We start from the raw sequence: 16,144 nt of genomic DNA on the forward strand, positions 1-16,144 counted from the left end.
TCCCAGGACCTGTAACCCCCCTCCCCTCCTTCAGTAGGCCGAGGGCCCTTCGACCACTATAAGGAAGGAGCTGGCTGGGCCGCCAGTCCCCCTGAGAATCCCACATGAAGAGTTAAGTACAGCATTTAGTCCATCACAGGAATGTCTGTAGAGTCTCTGTGATGGGCCAGAGCTACTGGCATCTTCACAATACATGATGGGGAATAGGGCAAGAGTGTGGAGACAAAATAAGAAAAAAACCATGATGCCAAAGGGGGAAACTATAATATTGGGAAAGACGTATTTACTGATCTGCTTATACCTCAAAGATGCTGTTTTAGCAGTATTTTAAAAGAAAGAGTAGAACTTTAAAATGTAATCCTGTGTTTTAGATTTTATTCAGGATGTGTCAGGTCATCAGGACATTTGGACACAGCTGTTTGCGTGTGGCTCCTTCATGGCTCCATTGTTTCATGTTCGGATTTCTCCTGAATACGGACTACAGTGCAGAAAAAAAGGACTTCAGAATAAGCACCATTATGGTCCTGAACAATTTCCTTTTGAACAGAAAGTGTCTTACATTTAGAACTGGAGCACACGACTCTCCATACAAACTGTGCGGCATTATCTGAAATACACCAACAAACAAGAATAAAACAATGTTTTGCCATATACAGTAACATGAATGAACAGGTACTGTCACTGCCTAATTTTGATCTTCTTAACGTGATGATTCATAAGACTCAAATCAGTCCACATGATCCTTATATGATCCAGATGCAGCTGCAAGATGACACATAACTGCAGTAATAATCCAATGAACAAAGAAGTCTAACAAAAATAATAATTTGAGTTTGGCTGTTATCCATGAGTAGGATAAGAAATTAAAAATTGCCAGCTACATAGCATTTGCTATTTCTCAGCTGTTTTACTTATATTCCCCAAGGTGTGAATACAGGAGAGGAGTTAGCAATGTCGGCAATGTAATGTTTTCACAGTCTAACTGTGATATAAATTACTCATTGATAGCATCAATATGCTGCACAATCAGATAAACACAACCGGACATATTTGTTAGATTTAGTTCTACTCCAACATGTGCGTTATTTTATTTGCCGTGTGCCAACACATCATTCATCTATGTTAGTCCCTACTGGTGATGTGGAGGATTAACAGTAATAACACCAATGCATCAGAGGCAAGAACAACAAAAAAAACCCACAGGTTCTGATGTGACAGTTCTTAATGTGCTCACGTTACACTGAAACCTTCACCTCATATGACAATATAGTGAATAAATTAATAAAATAATTTTATTAAAAAAGTGAATAAAATAATACACACCTTACACTTCTCTGTTGGCCCTAAAGGTAATTGTCACGTTGAGGACCCCGGCCCCTCCCTTTTGGGCATGTGTTTACGTCGTCTACGACTCCTAGTCTGCGTCTGTGGATCTCCGTAGGTGCGGTTATGTCTTGTGATCATCCGTCTCACCTGTGGCTCGTCTCGTAATCAAGTGGGACTTATGTGGTTTGTCTACTTAATGTGCGTTCGCGCAGTGTCCTGTGCTCGTCGTTGTCTAAAGTCCACACGTTGCCGTTCTGTTACGTGTTTTACGTGCGATATATGCGCTATCTGTGTGTTCAAATAAAAGTGACGTCTGTCGCCACAGAGGGATCCGTGTCTCATCCTTCACGCCGCACCGAACGTCACAGTAATCTCAGTACATAAATCATTTTAGTCATTGCTGCATCAGGAGTGATGTCATATCCAGGAATCACATCCTTCAGAATCTGGTATGGCAGACACATATATTTTGTCACAAGGCTATGTGCATATTTTCAGCTGTCCTTTGTTTCTGTGGTTCATTTGGTTTGTTATTTAATCCCTGTCTTTCTAGTATTCCTTTGCGGGTCAATGTCGGTACACTTTGCGGTACACACTTTTTTGTACATATTGAACTCTGTTCAATATATTCATGTTTATCACGCATAGAGTTTCTCTCTCTGTTCATGTTGTTTGTTAGTTTAGCTTCACTCTTTATGTTCCTGAATTTAGCCAATCGTGTTACTGTTTAGCCCCTGTTCATGGTTTGTGTGTTTGTTGGGTTTATCAGTCTTGTTTAGTCAACCTGTTGATGTTTGGCCCTGTTCATCCTATACAGTGGGGAAAATAAGTATTTAGTCAGTCACCAATTGTGCAAGTTCTCCCACTTAAAAAGATGAGAGAGGCCGGTAATTGACATCATAGGTAGACCTCAACTATGAGAAAATCATTTTGTCTGACTTTTAAAGAATTTATTTGCAAATAATGGTGGAAAATAAGTATTTGGTCAATAACAAAAGTTCATCTCAATACTTTGTTGTATATCCTCTGTTGGCAATGACAGAGGTCAAACGTTTTCTGTAAGTCTTCACAAGGTTGGCACACACTGTTGCTGGTATGTTGGCCCATTCCTCTATGCAGATCTCCTCTAGAGCAGTGATGTTTTGGGGCTGTCGGCGGGCAACACGGACTTTTAACTCCCTCCAAAGGTTTTCGATGGGGTTGAGATCGGGAGACTGGCTAGGCCACTCCAGGACTTTGAAATGTTTCTTACGAAGCCACTCCTTTGTTGCCCTGGCAGTGTGCTTGGGATCATGTCATGCTGAAAGACCCAGCCACGTTTCATCTTCATTGCCCTTGCTGATGGAAGGAGGTTTGCACCCAAAATCTCACAATACATGGCCCCATTCATTCTTTCATGTACACAGACCAGTCGTCCTGGTCCCTTTGCAGAGAAACAGTCCCAAAGCATGATGTTGCCACCCCCATGCTTCACAGTTGGTATGGTGTTCTTTGGATGCAACTCAGCATTCACTGTCCTCCAAACACGACGAGTTGTGTTTTTACCAAATAGTTCAACTTTGGTTTCATCTGACCATATGACATTCTCCCAATACTCTTCTGGAACATCCAAATGCTCTCTAGCAAACTTCAGACGTGCCTGGATATGGACTGGCTTAAGCAGGGGGACACGTCTGGCACTGCAAGATCTGAGTCCCTGGCGTCGTAGTGTGTTGCTGATGGTAGCCTTTGTAACATTGGTCCCAGCTTTCTGCAGGTCATTCACTAGATCCCCCCTTGTGGTTCTGGGATTTTTCCTCACCGTTCTTGTGATCATTTTGACCCCACGGGCTGAGATCAGTCTATTGCAGATTCAGTCTTCCCAGCCTGGTGCAGGTCTACAGTTCGGTTTCTGGTGTCCTCCGACAGCTCTTTCGTCTTCACCATAGTGGAGTTTGGAGTGTGACTGTTTGAGGTTGTGGGCAGGTGTCTTTTATACTGTTAACAACTTCAAACAGGTGCCATTAATACAGGTAATGAGAAGAAGTTACAGGTCTGTGACAGCCAGAAATCTTGCTTGTTTGTAGGTGACCAAATACTTATTTTCCACCATTATTTGCAAATAAATTTTTAAAAGTCAGACAAAATGATTTTCTCAATTTTTTTTTCACATTTTGTCTCTCATAGTTGAGGTCTACCTATGATGTCAATTAGGACCGCTACCTCCGCCTTTGTGCAAGAAGGAACAGGAGGAGCACTGCCAGAGCCCTGCAAAATGATGTCCAGCAGGCCACAAATGTGCATGTGTCTGCCCAAACAGTTAGAAACCGACTCCATGAGGATGGTATGAGGGCCCGACGTCCACAGATGGGGGTTGTGCTCACCTAACACCTGTGCCTAACACCGTGCAGGACGCTTGGCATTTGCCAGAGAACACCAGGATTGGCAAATTCACCACTGGCGCCTTGTGCTCTTCACAGATGAAAGCAGGTTCACACTGAGCACATGTGACAGACGTGACAGAGTCTGGAGAGGCCGTGGAGAGCGATCTGCTGCCTGCAACATCCTTCAGCATGACCGGTTTGGCAGTGGGTCAGTAATGGTGTGGGGTGGCATTTCTTTGGAGGGCCGCACAGCCCTCCATGTGCTCACCAGAGGTAGCCTGACTGCCATTAGGTACCGAGATGAGATCCTCAGACCCATTGTGAGACCATATGCTGGTGCGGTTGGCCCTGGGTCCCTCCTAATGCAGGACAATGCTAGGCCTCATGTAGCTGGAGTGTGTCAGCAGTTCCTGCGAGATGAAGGCATTGAAGCTATGGACTGGCCTGCCCGTTCCCCAGACCTGAGTCCGATTGAGCACATCTGGGACATCATGTCTCGCTCCATCCACCAATGTCACGTTGCACCACAGACTGTCCAGGAGTTGGCGGATGCTTTAGTCCAGGTCTGGGAGGAGATCCCTCAGGAGATCATCCGCCACCTCATCAGGAGCATGCCCAGGCGTTGTAGGGAGGTCATACAGGCACGTGGAGGCCACACACAATACTGAGCCTCATTTTGACTTGTTTTAAGGACATTACATCAAAGTTGGATCAGCCTGTAGTGTGATTTTCCACTTTAATTTTGTGTGTGGCTCCAAATCCAGGCCTCCATTGGTTAATAAATTTGATTTCCATTGATGATTTTTGTGTGATTTTGTTGTCAGCACATTCAACTTTGTACAGAACAAAGTATTCAATGAGAATATTTCATTCATTCAGATCTAGGATGTGTTATTTGAGTGTTCCCTTTATTTTTTTGAGCATATATATAAATATATATATATATATATATATATATGGCTATTGTGCCAAGTTGAGCTAGGTCTCCCTACCATACAATCCATCCAATTAGATATGAGGGGGCGAGGGTTAATGCACACTTTCTGCATGATAAATCCACTTCATCTTGTTTTAGAGCTGTTACTCAAACCACAAACCGCTATCGGCCCGATTGTTCATATGTATGTGACCAGTCTGTGAACTGTTGGTGTTGCACTACAAAGAGGAGGAGAATATAAACTCTTCCTCCCACACAGATAGAATGCGCTGGCTAGATGGGAATTAGTTTTCTCCTAACAAAAAAAAAAATCTTTAGATTGTTTTTGTATCTTTTAAAAAGCTGATGTAACCTGATGGTACAGTTCTATTAAATATGAAGCACAAAAAGCATTTATTTCTTTACTTATTTTTAGCTGTGGCAGTGGCAGAACAATACAGAAGAAAGTTTGGAAATATTTAATATTTTTCTCAAAAGTAAAGCAAAAAAATGCATAAATATGAAAATCATGCATAGGACAAAATGATTACCCGTCTCCTGGATCTTATGTGAGATTATTCAGTTTTCAGTATTTACTTAGACATGTCAATTTATATGCTGCTTTTGCTCCACCTACCTATAGAGCAACAACTGTGCAGACTTTTCAGAATTATCTTAATCTATATTTAGCTATACTTAAATACATTAATTAAAAGCAGTACAGAGATTGGTTGATGGAACTGGTTAATGATATTGTAGATCATCAGATTGAGAGCAGAGGGTAAGAAGCTGATATTGTCTTCTAGAGTGAAGCTCAAGTAGTGCTTCCTGTAAAAGAATAAAGTCCATGGACGGGGTGAGAGGTGTCCTTGTTGTGACCTCTCTCTCCATAAGCTGCATTTCCTCTGTGGAGTACCGATGATATCCCAGGCAGTTTGCAACTGAGACTTCCAGCTTGCTGTGCAACATCAGTACAACAGTAGGCTACAACACTGTTATGCTGTTTGATGCAGAAGTCACACTCGGCCGGTGTGGCTCGTACTCTGGGACCCTGAGATGGTTTTGTGGATTTCAGCTGCAAGACAGCAGCGACGCCCAAGACCTCCACAACACAGAATGTGGCACAATAGTGTCAATGTGACGCCAATGCCCAAGACAGAATATCAGTTTGGCATATACTTTGAGCTTGAGGTGACCTGAGAGTTTTACAATGACAACAGCCTTCATAGAGATCTTTGGAATTTTACACTTTAAAACTTTCAGACAGAACTGTGATGCAATTTCTTACTGAAAAGAACCCAGAGAGAAATGTGAAGTTTAACATTGAAAACAAACTACAGAGAGATAAGTGGTTGAGTTTTATACTGAAAACAAGGTGGTGTTGGTCAAATCACATGTATGGACATTTGGTCTATTCTAAATGAATTGTATCTGAAGCACATGTTTCTGTTAAAATGTCATAGCTGTTTTGTTTTGTCCTGTGTGTATGTGGTAGTCAAAGTCAAAGTCAAATTTATTTATATAGCGCCTTTCACAACACATGTTGTCACAAAGCAGCTTTACAGGATTTACATGGTTAACAATACTATGTTTATGGTAGTAAAAAAAACCTCAAATTGCTCCAAGCTGATTGTGATTCCACAGTCAATTTCACCAAAATAGTAAACAAAATGTCAGATAGAATGTCAGTTAGAAATTCAACATGCAGAAATGCAGAAAGGGTTGCAAAATAGACAAAAGCAATTTCTTAAGAAAAACATGGTAAGAAACCCCCAGGGGAATGTCTTTATCTGCATTATCAATAGTGATTGCCACATTTTACACTTCTTGAGAAACCTGAGTTTGTGCAGGCAGCATTTTTGAGAAATTAGCAACAGCTTTTATCATGTGTGCTTTCATCCAGCCCCCCATTAACAACCAAATCGCTCCAAAATACTTTCATTCATTTATTTAATTAAAAGAAACATTTGTGCATTCATATTTATCTAGTTATAAAGTGGTGATGGTTAGTAATAGATAGAGAGTATCTCCCAGGAAATTCCGGGGGAACAGGGAGAAATACACAATCCAAGCTCAGTACGGTCAATACGGTCCAGGTCAGGATTAGAGTAGCAGTAGAAACCGGGCAAAGGTATAGCAGGGCAAATCCAAGAGAGCTAAAATGCACAAAACGAGTCGAACCATAAAGGGAAAACAGGATGAAAGAATAGCTTGGTATGCTGTCCAACAATGCAGGCAATACTTTGTAGGGAGTAGAGCAGGGATGTCAAAGTCAGTGATGTCAGTAACGCGTTACTTAGTAACGCGTTACTCTAATCTTACCACTTTTTTCGGTAACGAGTAATATAACGCGCTACTATTTCCAGTCCAGTAATCAACTTACTTTGACACATGTGGAGTAGAGGGTCCACACGGTTTAAATAATGATGTGATGAGAAACAGGTGTAAGGAGAGGACAACCATGACAGCCCCATTATGCATGTTTTCTAAATTACAGTGGTCCATCAGGATTAGCCCCCTCTAACCAATGCCTCCACGCCTCCAGTGCCAGTTTTACGGCCAACAACTTGCGTTCTCCGATACCATGATTCCATTCGGCAGGAGTTTGTGCTAGTAGCTTACTAGGTGTAGGCAGGATCCTGCTCCCCTTTGTGACGTTATGGCTCCTACACCTACCTGGGACGCATCCACCTCCAACACAAAGGGCACTGTAGGATCAGGACGCCTCAACACTGGTCTGATCTCATACCCCAAGAAGGAGATAGCTTGTCAGAATTCACTTTTCAAGTTTGACATATAGGTGGTGGTCATAAAGGGATGGGCAGGGTCAGCAACAATACTCAGGTAGGCTGTGGCATTGACATGATGCTCAATTGGTACTAATGGACCCCAAGTGTTCCAGGAAAATATCCCCCACACCACCACCACCACCAGCCTGAACCGTTGATACAAGGCAGGATGGGATGGATCCATGTTTTCATGTTGTTGACGCCAAATTCTGACCCTACCATCCAAATGTCGCAGCAGAAATCAAGATTCATCAGACCAGGCAATGTTTTTCCAATCTTCTATTGTCTAATTTTGGTGCGCCTGTGAGAATTATAGCCTCTGTTTCCTGTTCTTAGCTGACAGGAGAGGCACCTGGTGTGGTCTTCTGCTGCTGTAGCCCATCCACCTCAAGTTTTGATGTGGTGTGCATTCAGAGATGCTCTTCTGCATGTCTCGGTTGTAACAACTGGTTATTTGAGTTACTATTGCTGTTCTATTAGCTCAAACCAGTCTGGCCATTCTCTTCTGCTGCCATGTGATTGGCTGATTTGACATTTGCGTTAATGAGCAGTTTGGGTGTACCTAATAAAGTGGCTGGTGAGTATATGGTAGGCATTGGCACAGACTATGGAAATTGTGAAGGAATGCATGCACAATTACAAAGTTATTCAGAAGTCAGTTAACTTGACATTGCCTTGTTTACTTACAAAAATAAATAGTGAATTTTTGCTAAATTTCCTATGAACAGTGTGAAACCACAACAGGAAAAATCTGTAGAATGCCATAGCATTCTAAAAATTGTTTGGAAATTACATATTACACATCCCTCATTTTCCCATTCAAAGGTGTTCAGCAGAATGATAAATGTTAAAAGCGAGACTTGCACATGCCAACAAAGATACCAACAGGAAAAACACACTTCCCAAATAGAAGTACAAGATTTAAAGATGGAAGCCAGAAAATAATTTTTAAAAGAAATCATTCAATTTTAAAAGAATTGGTAATTTATCACTTTCGGCAAATATATTTGCAGTCCCCAAGCAATATAGAGTGATATCCCAAGAGCAATTTAGAAATCCCAAGAGCCATTTTCTTGCACTCTTGAAGCTTTAATAGTTCTTTAACAAACACAACATGGTATTTGTGAAAAGCCAATCGTAAAGAAATGGGGGATATTAGGGACAGTATCCCAGTTTATTTGACAATCTGTCTGTTAAGATGTATTTAAATTGTGGCATCTCCAGTTTGGCTTGCTCCCACTTAGTAGATGGCCACTAATGACTCATGAGGTGAATTACAGAAATTATTGGATAGGCTGGAGAGGATTATGAAGAAGGCTATGAGGAAGTGGTCATGGGTGCCATGTTGCATTATGGCGGGGTATAGGAGAGAGGTGCTGGAGATACCACAGAGACGTTGAACTGAAATGTGCTAAGTAGGGGTGACCTGCAATAGTCGCTGATTCGACTATAGTCGACTATACCCCCTAGTCGACTATGAACGTCATAGTCGAATGTACCATTCTAACTGCATGGAGGTGCCCAAGGATGCTGCTAAGCATTAGTTGTTACATGAAATGTCTTTGTTTTCATTATATATAGCCTTTTGTCAAATAAAATCATCCTAATTTCTGGTAATAAATATTTTAAAATGATGTTTGCGCATTAACAATAGGCATCTTCCTTACTACACATTAATAAATCACACCCTGCAGTTGCACAATCCAAACGAGCGGAGCTGAACACGCTACAGAATACGAGCAGCATCTGCCGAGATTATAATGGCTACTAAAAAACTTCAAAAGTATTTTGAAAAACATAAAGATGAATCAAACAAATTAAAGTGCAAGTTATGTCATCAACGTCTTTCATTTCGCACGACAACAACCAACATGGCATACCATTTAAAACGTGTAAGGCGAAAAAAACGTTTGTTGTTTCAGTCGTCTTGTCGTGGTGCGTCTCAGCAAGTAGGCCTATAAACATTTTTTGTTGTTGTTTGATTTTAAACCCCGTTACTAGAACCTTTCCTTGTATTTTTTTGCTGTTGTGTGGCAATTTTTTTATTTTCAGGCAGGCATATTTTATTTAAAATATTTTTGCACAGTACCTGTCTGACAGTTCGATATGCGCAATGCGCACTGACTGCTAATGTTCTCTAACGTTTCATTTAAAAAAAATAAATAAAAGCTGAATAAAGCCAACCTACCGTGTTTATTCATTTATCTGAGTGTTTTAGATTTTTACTTTGAAGAGGAAAAAAGTCCTGAATGAGAACGGGATCCCGTTTTAAGGTGCTCTAAATAAAAAATATATAAATAAACCTGATTCGACTATTAGTCAACTAAAGGGAAAAGCTGACGAATCAGATTCGACTATGAAAATCCTTAGTTGAATACACCCCTAGTGCTAAGACGGGTCATGATTTTGTTAGGGTCTACGGATGTGGTGATAAAAACAACGAGTGTCAGCTGTGCGGGTGTGGGAGGAGAGACACCCCTCGTCTTCCCGGGAGAGCTCGCCTGTCCGCGTAAGCGTCCCGGCATTCTACGGGACGGACGCGCCACTAGAGGGTGAGCTTGGGGAGGAGGAGAGAACCCCGACGCAGGAACAGCTGGAGAAAGACCCAGTGTGCGCCCTCCAGCTGGCCACAGCCCAGGGGCTAGAGGAGAGAGACCCCGAGCTGGCGGAGACCTTCCGCCAGGGCGCGGTGAGGATTTGGAGGGAACGACACTCCCCTCCGTCCCGCGCCCGCTCTTCTCTGAGGGTGGACTCCTGCGTCTGCGGTGCTATCGAGTCCACCCCGGAGAACGAGTTTGGGGAGGGGGACTCCGAGGAGGAACAGGACGAAGGGGAGGAGTCATACCCTCCGTCACTATGCGATGCTTCCACCGTTGACTACGGCGGGGAAGGAGAGGAAGCCTACCCCCTGTCGCTGGAAGACGCGTCCACACTCGACTACAGGTCAGAGGAGGAGGAGGAGTCCGAGGAAGAGGACTACCTCCCTCCGCCCGTTGGTTCCTCTTCCGTCATAGAGGAGGGGGAGGAGGTCGAGGTTGGGGACTACCCTCAGTCGGAGCAATCGGCATACCCCGCCAATTACGGTGAGGAAGAGGAGGAAGATCGTCCTCTGTCCGTGCACTCGGGCGTCTCAGAGTGCACGGACAGCGAATTCTACTCTGAGGAAGAGGACGGTCTGCCCCCCTCTGAATGCTCTGCTGAGACGGTGAAGGGAAGGTGGAAGTCGTCCTCCGATCGCTCTGGAGAAGAGGAGATGGACTGCTCCCGGGGTGGCAGCCCGGAGCAGCCCATGAGTTGGAGCCAGGGTAGCGAGACGGAGGAGATGGAAGTGACCGCGCCCAGGGCTGACTCCGGAGGGTCCGCCAGCCGCGCTGCGCCAGGCGCGTCCGCCAGGCGCGTCCGCCAGCCGCGCTGCGCCAGGCACGTCCGCCAGCCGCGCTGCGTCCGGTGGAGGGACTGCAGCAAGGGCAGGAGGAGCACCGCCCTCCGCAGCACCTGCTGCACCAGTAGCTCCCGACCTCTCTCTCCTCATCTCTCTCCTGCTGGCGCGCAGCCTGGCGCCTATGTCGTGTGTGTGTGTACCAGTGTTTGTAAGTCTTCCCGTATGTGTGCCGAATCCCCTAATCCCGTTTGTTCCTCTGTGTGTGAATGTACCGGTGTGTGTATTCGTGTCTGTTCCGTTGAGTGTGTCTAACGTCTTTTCCCCCGTCTTCCCAGGGAGGGTGTGCTAGGCGATTCGTAACGGACGCTTCGCCAAGGGCAGTCACCTCCCAGACGCAGGATTGAGCGCGTCGGATCCGCCCATCGTCGTGGGTTCGGGGCACTCGGTCCTGTTGGCACCCCGGGACGTGTAGTGCCCTTGGAGGGGGCGTCTGTCATGTTGAGGACCCGGCCCCTCCCTTTTGGGCGTGTGTCAACGTTGTCCACGTGCTTTGTCTGCGTCAGTGGAGATTCGTGGTTGGGGTTATGTCGTGTGATTAATAAGTCTCACCTGTGAATCGTCTCGTGATCACGTGGGGCTAATGTGGTTTGTCTATTTAATGCGCGCTCGCGCAGTGTCCTGTGCTCGTCGTTGTCTATGTTTACACGTCTGTGTGCAAGTGTGAGTGTTGCCTGTGCGCTAGACAGCGCTATTGTTATAAATAAAACAAACGTGACATCAGTCCAAGAGGATTCCGTGTCTCATCCTTCGGGACAGCCCGAGCGTCACACAAATAAAAAAAAACGAGTTTATACGTTTATAATAAATAGATGATTGTCTTCAAACCACAATTTCGAGACTTAATAAATGTTCTGCTCATGCCAGGATGCGTATCCCATGTTCATACAAGAGCTGGTGAAACGTGTAGAAGGAAGAAGTGAACACTTGCAGCAAATGTGTTCAACAGACTTTACACCATTTCAAATAAACTTTACACTGATGGACCTCTGTGTTTGTACATTGCATAACCAATATTTACGAGTGCATTTATGGTATAAACTAATATTTAAAACATCCACTTGCTTGTTTGTTCAAAACCAGATCACTAATGAAAGAGACCAGTGAAAACATCCTCAGGGCACAGATCTCTGTTACCCATTCAAGGAGCTGAGCTAGGAGTAGATCACAGCAGAAACCATCAGATTATTACAGATTATAACCCAGCGTTCCACCTCTGCTCTGGAAATGTTTCTGAACGTAGTAAAGTTCTCCTCACCTTAGGCACCCTCATCTCCTCAGGCAGAGAGAGGAAGTAGGCGGTGAACCTGTGGTCCAGGAAAGGCACTCTGAGCTCCAGCCTAATGAGACGATGGCAGAGAGACAGCCATGAACAGAGGACTCAAACGGAGGGGGGGGGAGCAGTGACTTTATTTAGCTGGACATTACAGAGCCCACAGATGTGGCAGGCGTGGGTGCGTTACGAGGGGGTGCAGGGCTCTTCTCTCACCCGTGTGCGGCCGTAGTTCTGTCTGCTCTCAGCGCATCAAACACATACAAACAGGAGCCTGGAGAAGCAGGAGATCCTTTACCTTCACACATTTGCATGCTGGGGTGCACATTCTATCACTCCAAACATCACACCTTATATCACTCCAAACATCATCACAGTATGGCCTTTGTAGTGGTATGTGGTGTTCACATGATTTAGTGACAGTTTTGTATGCCAGTCTTTGACTACTGCTTATTCAAGCAATCAACAATCTCTAACATGATGGAAGGTATATTAGTTTGTAAGTCACACTGGACATGAATGTCTGCTAAATGCCCTAAATGTAAATGTAAATGTATTTTATGATGATATAATCGTAATATTGTCTTCTGCCCATATTGTGGAGCCCTTTAAGTGAGTCATCAAGTTTTTATCCATTCAACATCTCCTACCTAATCTACTTTTTGAGATACAAACTGACATCCAGAAGAACTGATTGTGATGTTTTTCTTTTTAAAGATCATTTAATTTGCTGACATTGCAGATTCTGAGTAGCTTATAGAAATAGATGTAGTCCTGTTTAAGTTCATCAGAGCTTTTACCAGAGATCAATACACTTAGATTGACTTCTTAGATACATGCCTCATGGCAAAAATACATAACTAGACATATAACAACCAAACAAACAAGTTCCCACTAAGGAAAAATCTATAGAATTTTGGTGCCTTCTAGTGGCTAAAATGGGTGAAACACATAGTAAAATAAAACAAGTCAGTGTGAGTTATCCTACTGAAACTTGTGCAAAACATCGGGAGAGATCAAACTGCATAAGCTATAAACAAAGAATTGAACGTAAAATGGACACAGATTCAGTGTTATATCGCCGGTGGATGGCGCCAGAGCTAGCGAACTAGTAACGTATTGAATCATATATGTGTGAATCATATATATGTTGAATCAAATAAACTGGATATTTTTTTTCGGCGTGAGATATTGGAAGTGTGGCGTGAGAGCGTGTGAAAACGGTCAAATGCGTGTGTCTCACGCTCAATGCGTGAGAGTTGGCAACCCTGTAGTGATGGCAAAAGTTGGGTTTTTGGGAGACTGAATCAAATGAACCAATTGATTCGGAAAATGATTCGATCTTGTGAAACGTTCGAATCATCACACGCCACAGTGACATCTAGTGGGCAACCAGGGCCTAAATCTCTTTTCTTAACAGAAACAGAAGTAACATGTTTTTTATGAAATATGACATAAAATATTCCCCCATAACATATTGTGTTCCTAATTAAATTTTAGTCATGAAAACAGGGTTGTTTTAATGATTAAGATGTATTTTTCATTATGATACACTGTTAGTCAGTGGATTGATATAGCTGACATTATTCATTTTACATTGCAAGGTAGGGAAATGCTTGTGTAATCCTTTATTTATTAAACATTACAAGTAATCAGTTGTAATCACAAATGATTACAAGTAATCAGTAAACATTCTGATCTCAGACCAGCTGCTTGACCTTTTTTATATTGAGTATATTTATTTTATATTTAATATATTTATATCTATTAGCTCGGCTTTTTCTGAACCTTGTCTTATTTCACAATGTTTGACTAGTTTGCCAGTACCTGTAATATCTGTCTGGCTCTGCAGTTACCACAAAATCTTAGCCAAGGCAAAAGTAGAAGCCATAAGGTAATTACAGGTTGAAGACATGTTCTGTTTGATTAGAGATATGCTAGTATTTAGTGCCAGGTACCATATGTCAATGAGAGTGATTTATGGATTTGCAGAGAAAATCCAGTGTAAGTAGAAGCAAGAAGAGGTCTCCTCGAGGCACACAGATTGTTGCTATCCTAGATAGTTATGTTGTCATGTTGTGTGTAAAACAAATGTAATATATGGTTTTTGACATATATGTGATGGGCAGGGAGTGCAAAATAAAATGGAAGTGATCATGCCAAGTCTCAGAGGATAAGGAGGTTTTAATGCACACATTGCACAAAACCAAAAACCCGTGACACGATCCGAATTAAGGATATAATATCCAGCAGTCAACTGGTACAAAGACAAGACATATATAGACAATGACATATATCGACCGTCAGGTGAGGCGGATCATAGGCCCCGCCCACCTATGGGACAAACACAACGCAACAACAAGACAACTGCCACTGTAAACGGGGCGACCAGCAGGGGGCCCGCCGTGACAAAACAGTTAAAGTCACATACATTTTCATAATTTGTGGTGAAGATACACAGGATCAATGCAATTTGTCCAAGTTGCCAGTGGGCAATGGAAAAAACTCAGTTGCAATCACGTTCAGTTTAACTGGTGCAACATCCTCCCAAACACGCAGACCCAGACATCTCAGTTTTCCGATATACAACTGAGAGAGAGAGAGAGAGAGAGAGAGAGAGAGATTAAAAAAATATTAAGTTTAGAAAACTAGGAAATATATAGGAATAGTTGGCAAAGGCCACTATTCCTTAATTGTACAACAGAACCTCTCTAAAGATAGCTCAAACACATATTCGAATCAAGGTTTTCACTTGCTTGGTCTACAATAACGTGTAGATACATGTCACATTACATTAACCAGTTATTGGACACAAGTGGAGGTATTATAATACTTACTTAGGGAAGTAGCTAAGCTTTCTAATGATATATGGTATATTAGGTGTGAAATGGCTGTCATGGTGATATGGAATGGCATTGTGTTTATTGCACATTTTCAACACCATAACAGCAGTAACATAGCTTGGCAAGGGCTGTTAGATGAACAATAAACTGAGAAATAGTATATTCATTACTGCACAAACTGGAGAAGCAAAATGAATCTTGAATCTTAGAAACCTGAAAAATTTGCAATGCAATGGATTTTGTGACTAATATATTTACACATACCACAATATCAAGATTCCGTCCTCTTACAATTTGGGTTCGATATGTCAGGGGGTTAAAAATAGTAAAGGTCTGTTGAGTCTTCTCCTCAACAGCATCCTTTACCTGAAATCAAACATAACCAAAAACAGTATAAAGTCAGGTCACAATCTACACTGGAGCATTGTCATGTTTTATCTTTTATATTCATTATCTTATTCTACATTGTTTAATTCCTTTCTTGATGTGTACTTAATATTCATACTTTTATGTCCACCTTCTACAGATCTTACTTCTACAGTCAATGCAGCAGTGATGTGGAAGTTTGGAATATGTGTTTTTTTGTGGCCATTGGGATAGATAAATAACAGTAACTTAGTAACTATTAAAATATGCACATTAAAATTATATATTTTTAATTAAATAATTGATAACTCAAGGTTAATCACTCAGTTAAACAAGCATAGTGCAAAGAAAATAAATGATGTCACTAACCTTACGGCAGAGGTCCTTCACATCTTCATCAGCATCTACCCATTTGCTCCATCCTCCAGGTACAGAAGTCATCGTGCTTCAGTAGTGATGTGTTCGTTCGGCTCAGTAAAACTTTTCTCAGAGAGACAGAATGCCTGTTGCAACCGTGGAAGACTTGCTGAAATGCTTCCCTATTTATTCATACAAAACTACCTAGAGTGACGACACAAATATGACGTACTATTGCAACATCACTCAGAGGACTGGTCTTCTGATATATCTCTGACCAATAATGTGGTTACTCTAGTGAGTGTGTCAATCCTGGCCCCGCCCACGCATGCTTGTCAGACCTGTTTCCGGTTCTTTTCTTGTGTTTCTATCCAGATGTTTTATGTCAGTCCCTGATTTATTTAGCAGGAGTCGAAAGTTGAACCTCCGGTTCATTGTCTCGAGTTGTTTCAAGAGTACACTACCGTTCAAA

At 42.6% G+C, this 16,144-nt stretch overlaps 2 long non-coding RNA genes across 2 annotated transcripts; both read right to left on the minus strand.

The window, feature by feature from the left end:
* Positions 1-391: 391 nt before the first annotated feature.
* On the minus strand, positions 392-1,401 carry LOC143505612 (uncharacterized). Its single transcript, XR_013127903.1, has 3 exons — positions 1,324-1,401; positions 560-607; positions 392-478 (listed from the first exon to the last, which is right to left on the minus strand). It is a non-coding gene; the product is annotated as an uncharacterized LOC143505612 (long non-coding RNA).
* A 12,859-nt stretch (positions 1,402-14,260) lies between these two features.
* Positions 14,261-15,863, minus strand: LOC143505613 (uncharacterized). The gene is made up of 3 exons (XR_013127904.1): positions 15,685-15,863; positions 15,214-15,315; positions 14,261-14,695 (listed from the first exon to the last, which is right to left on the minus strand). It is a non-coding gene; the product is annotated as an uncharacterized LOC143505613 (long non-coding RNA).
* Positions 15,864-16,144: the final 281 nt, after the last annotated feature.

The sequence above is a fragment of the Brachyhypopomus gauderio genome, unplaced genomic scaffold (genome assembly GCF_052324685.1).
Source record: "Brachyhypopomus gauderio isolate BG-103 unplaced genomic scaffold, BGAUD_0.2 sc403, whole genome shotgun sequence".
NCBI classification, from domain to species: Eukaryota; Metazoa; Chordata; class Actinopteri; order Gymnotiformes; family Hypopomidae; genus Brachyhypopomus; species Brachyhypopomus gauderio.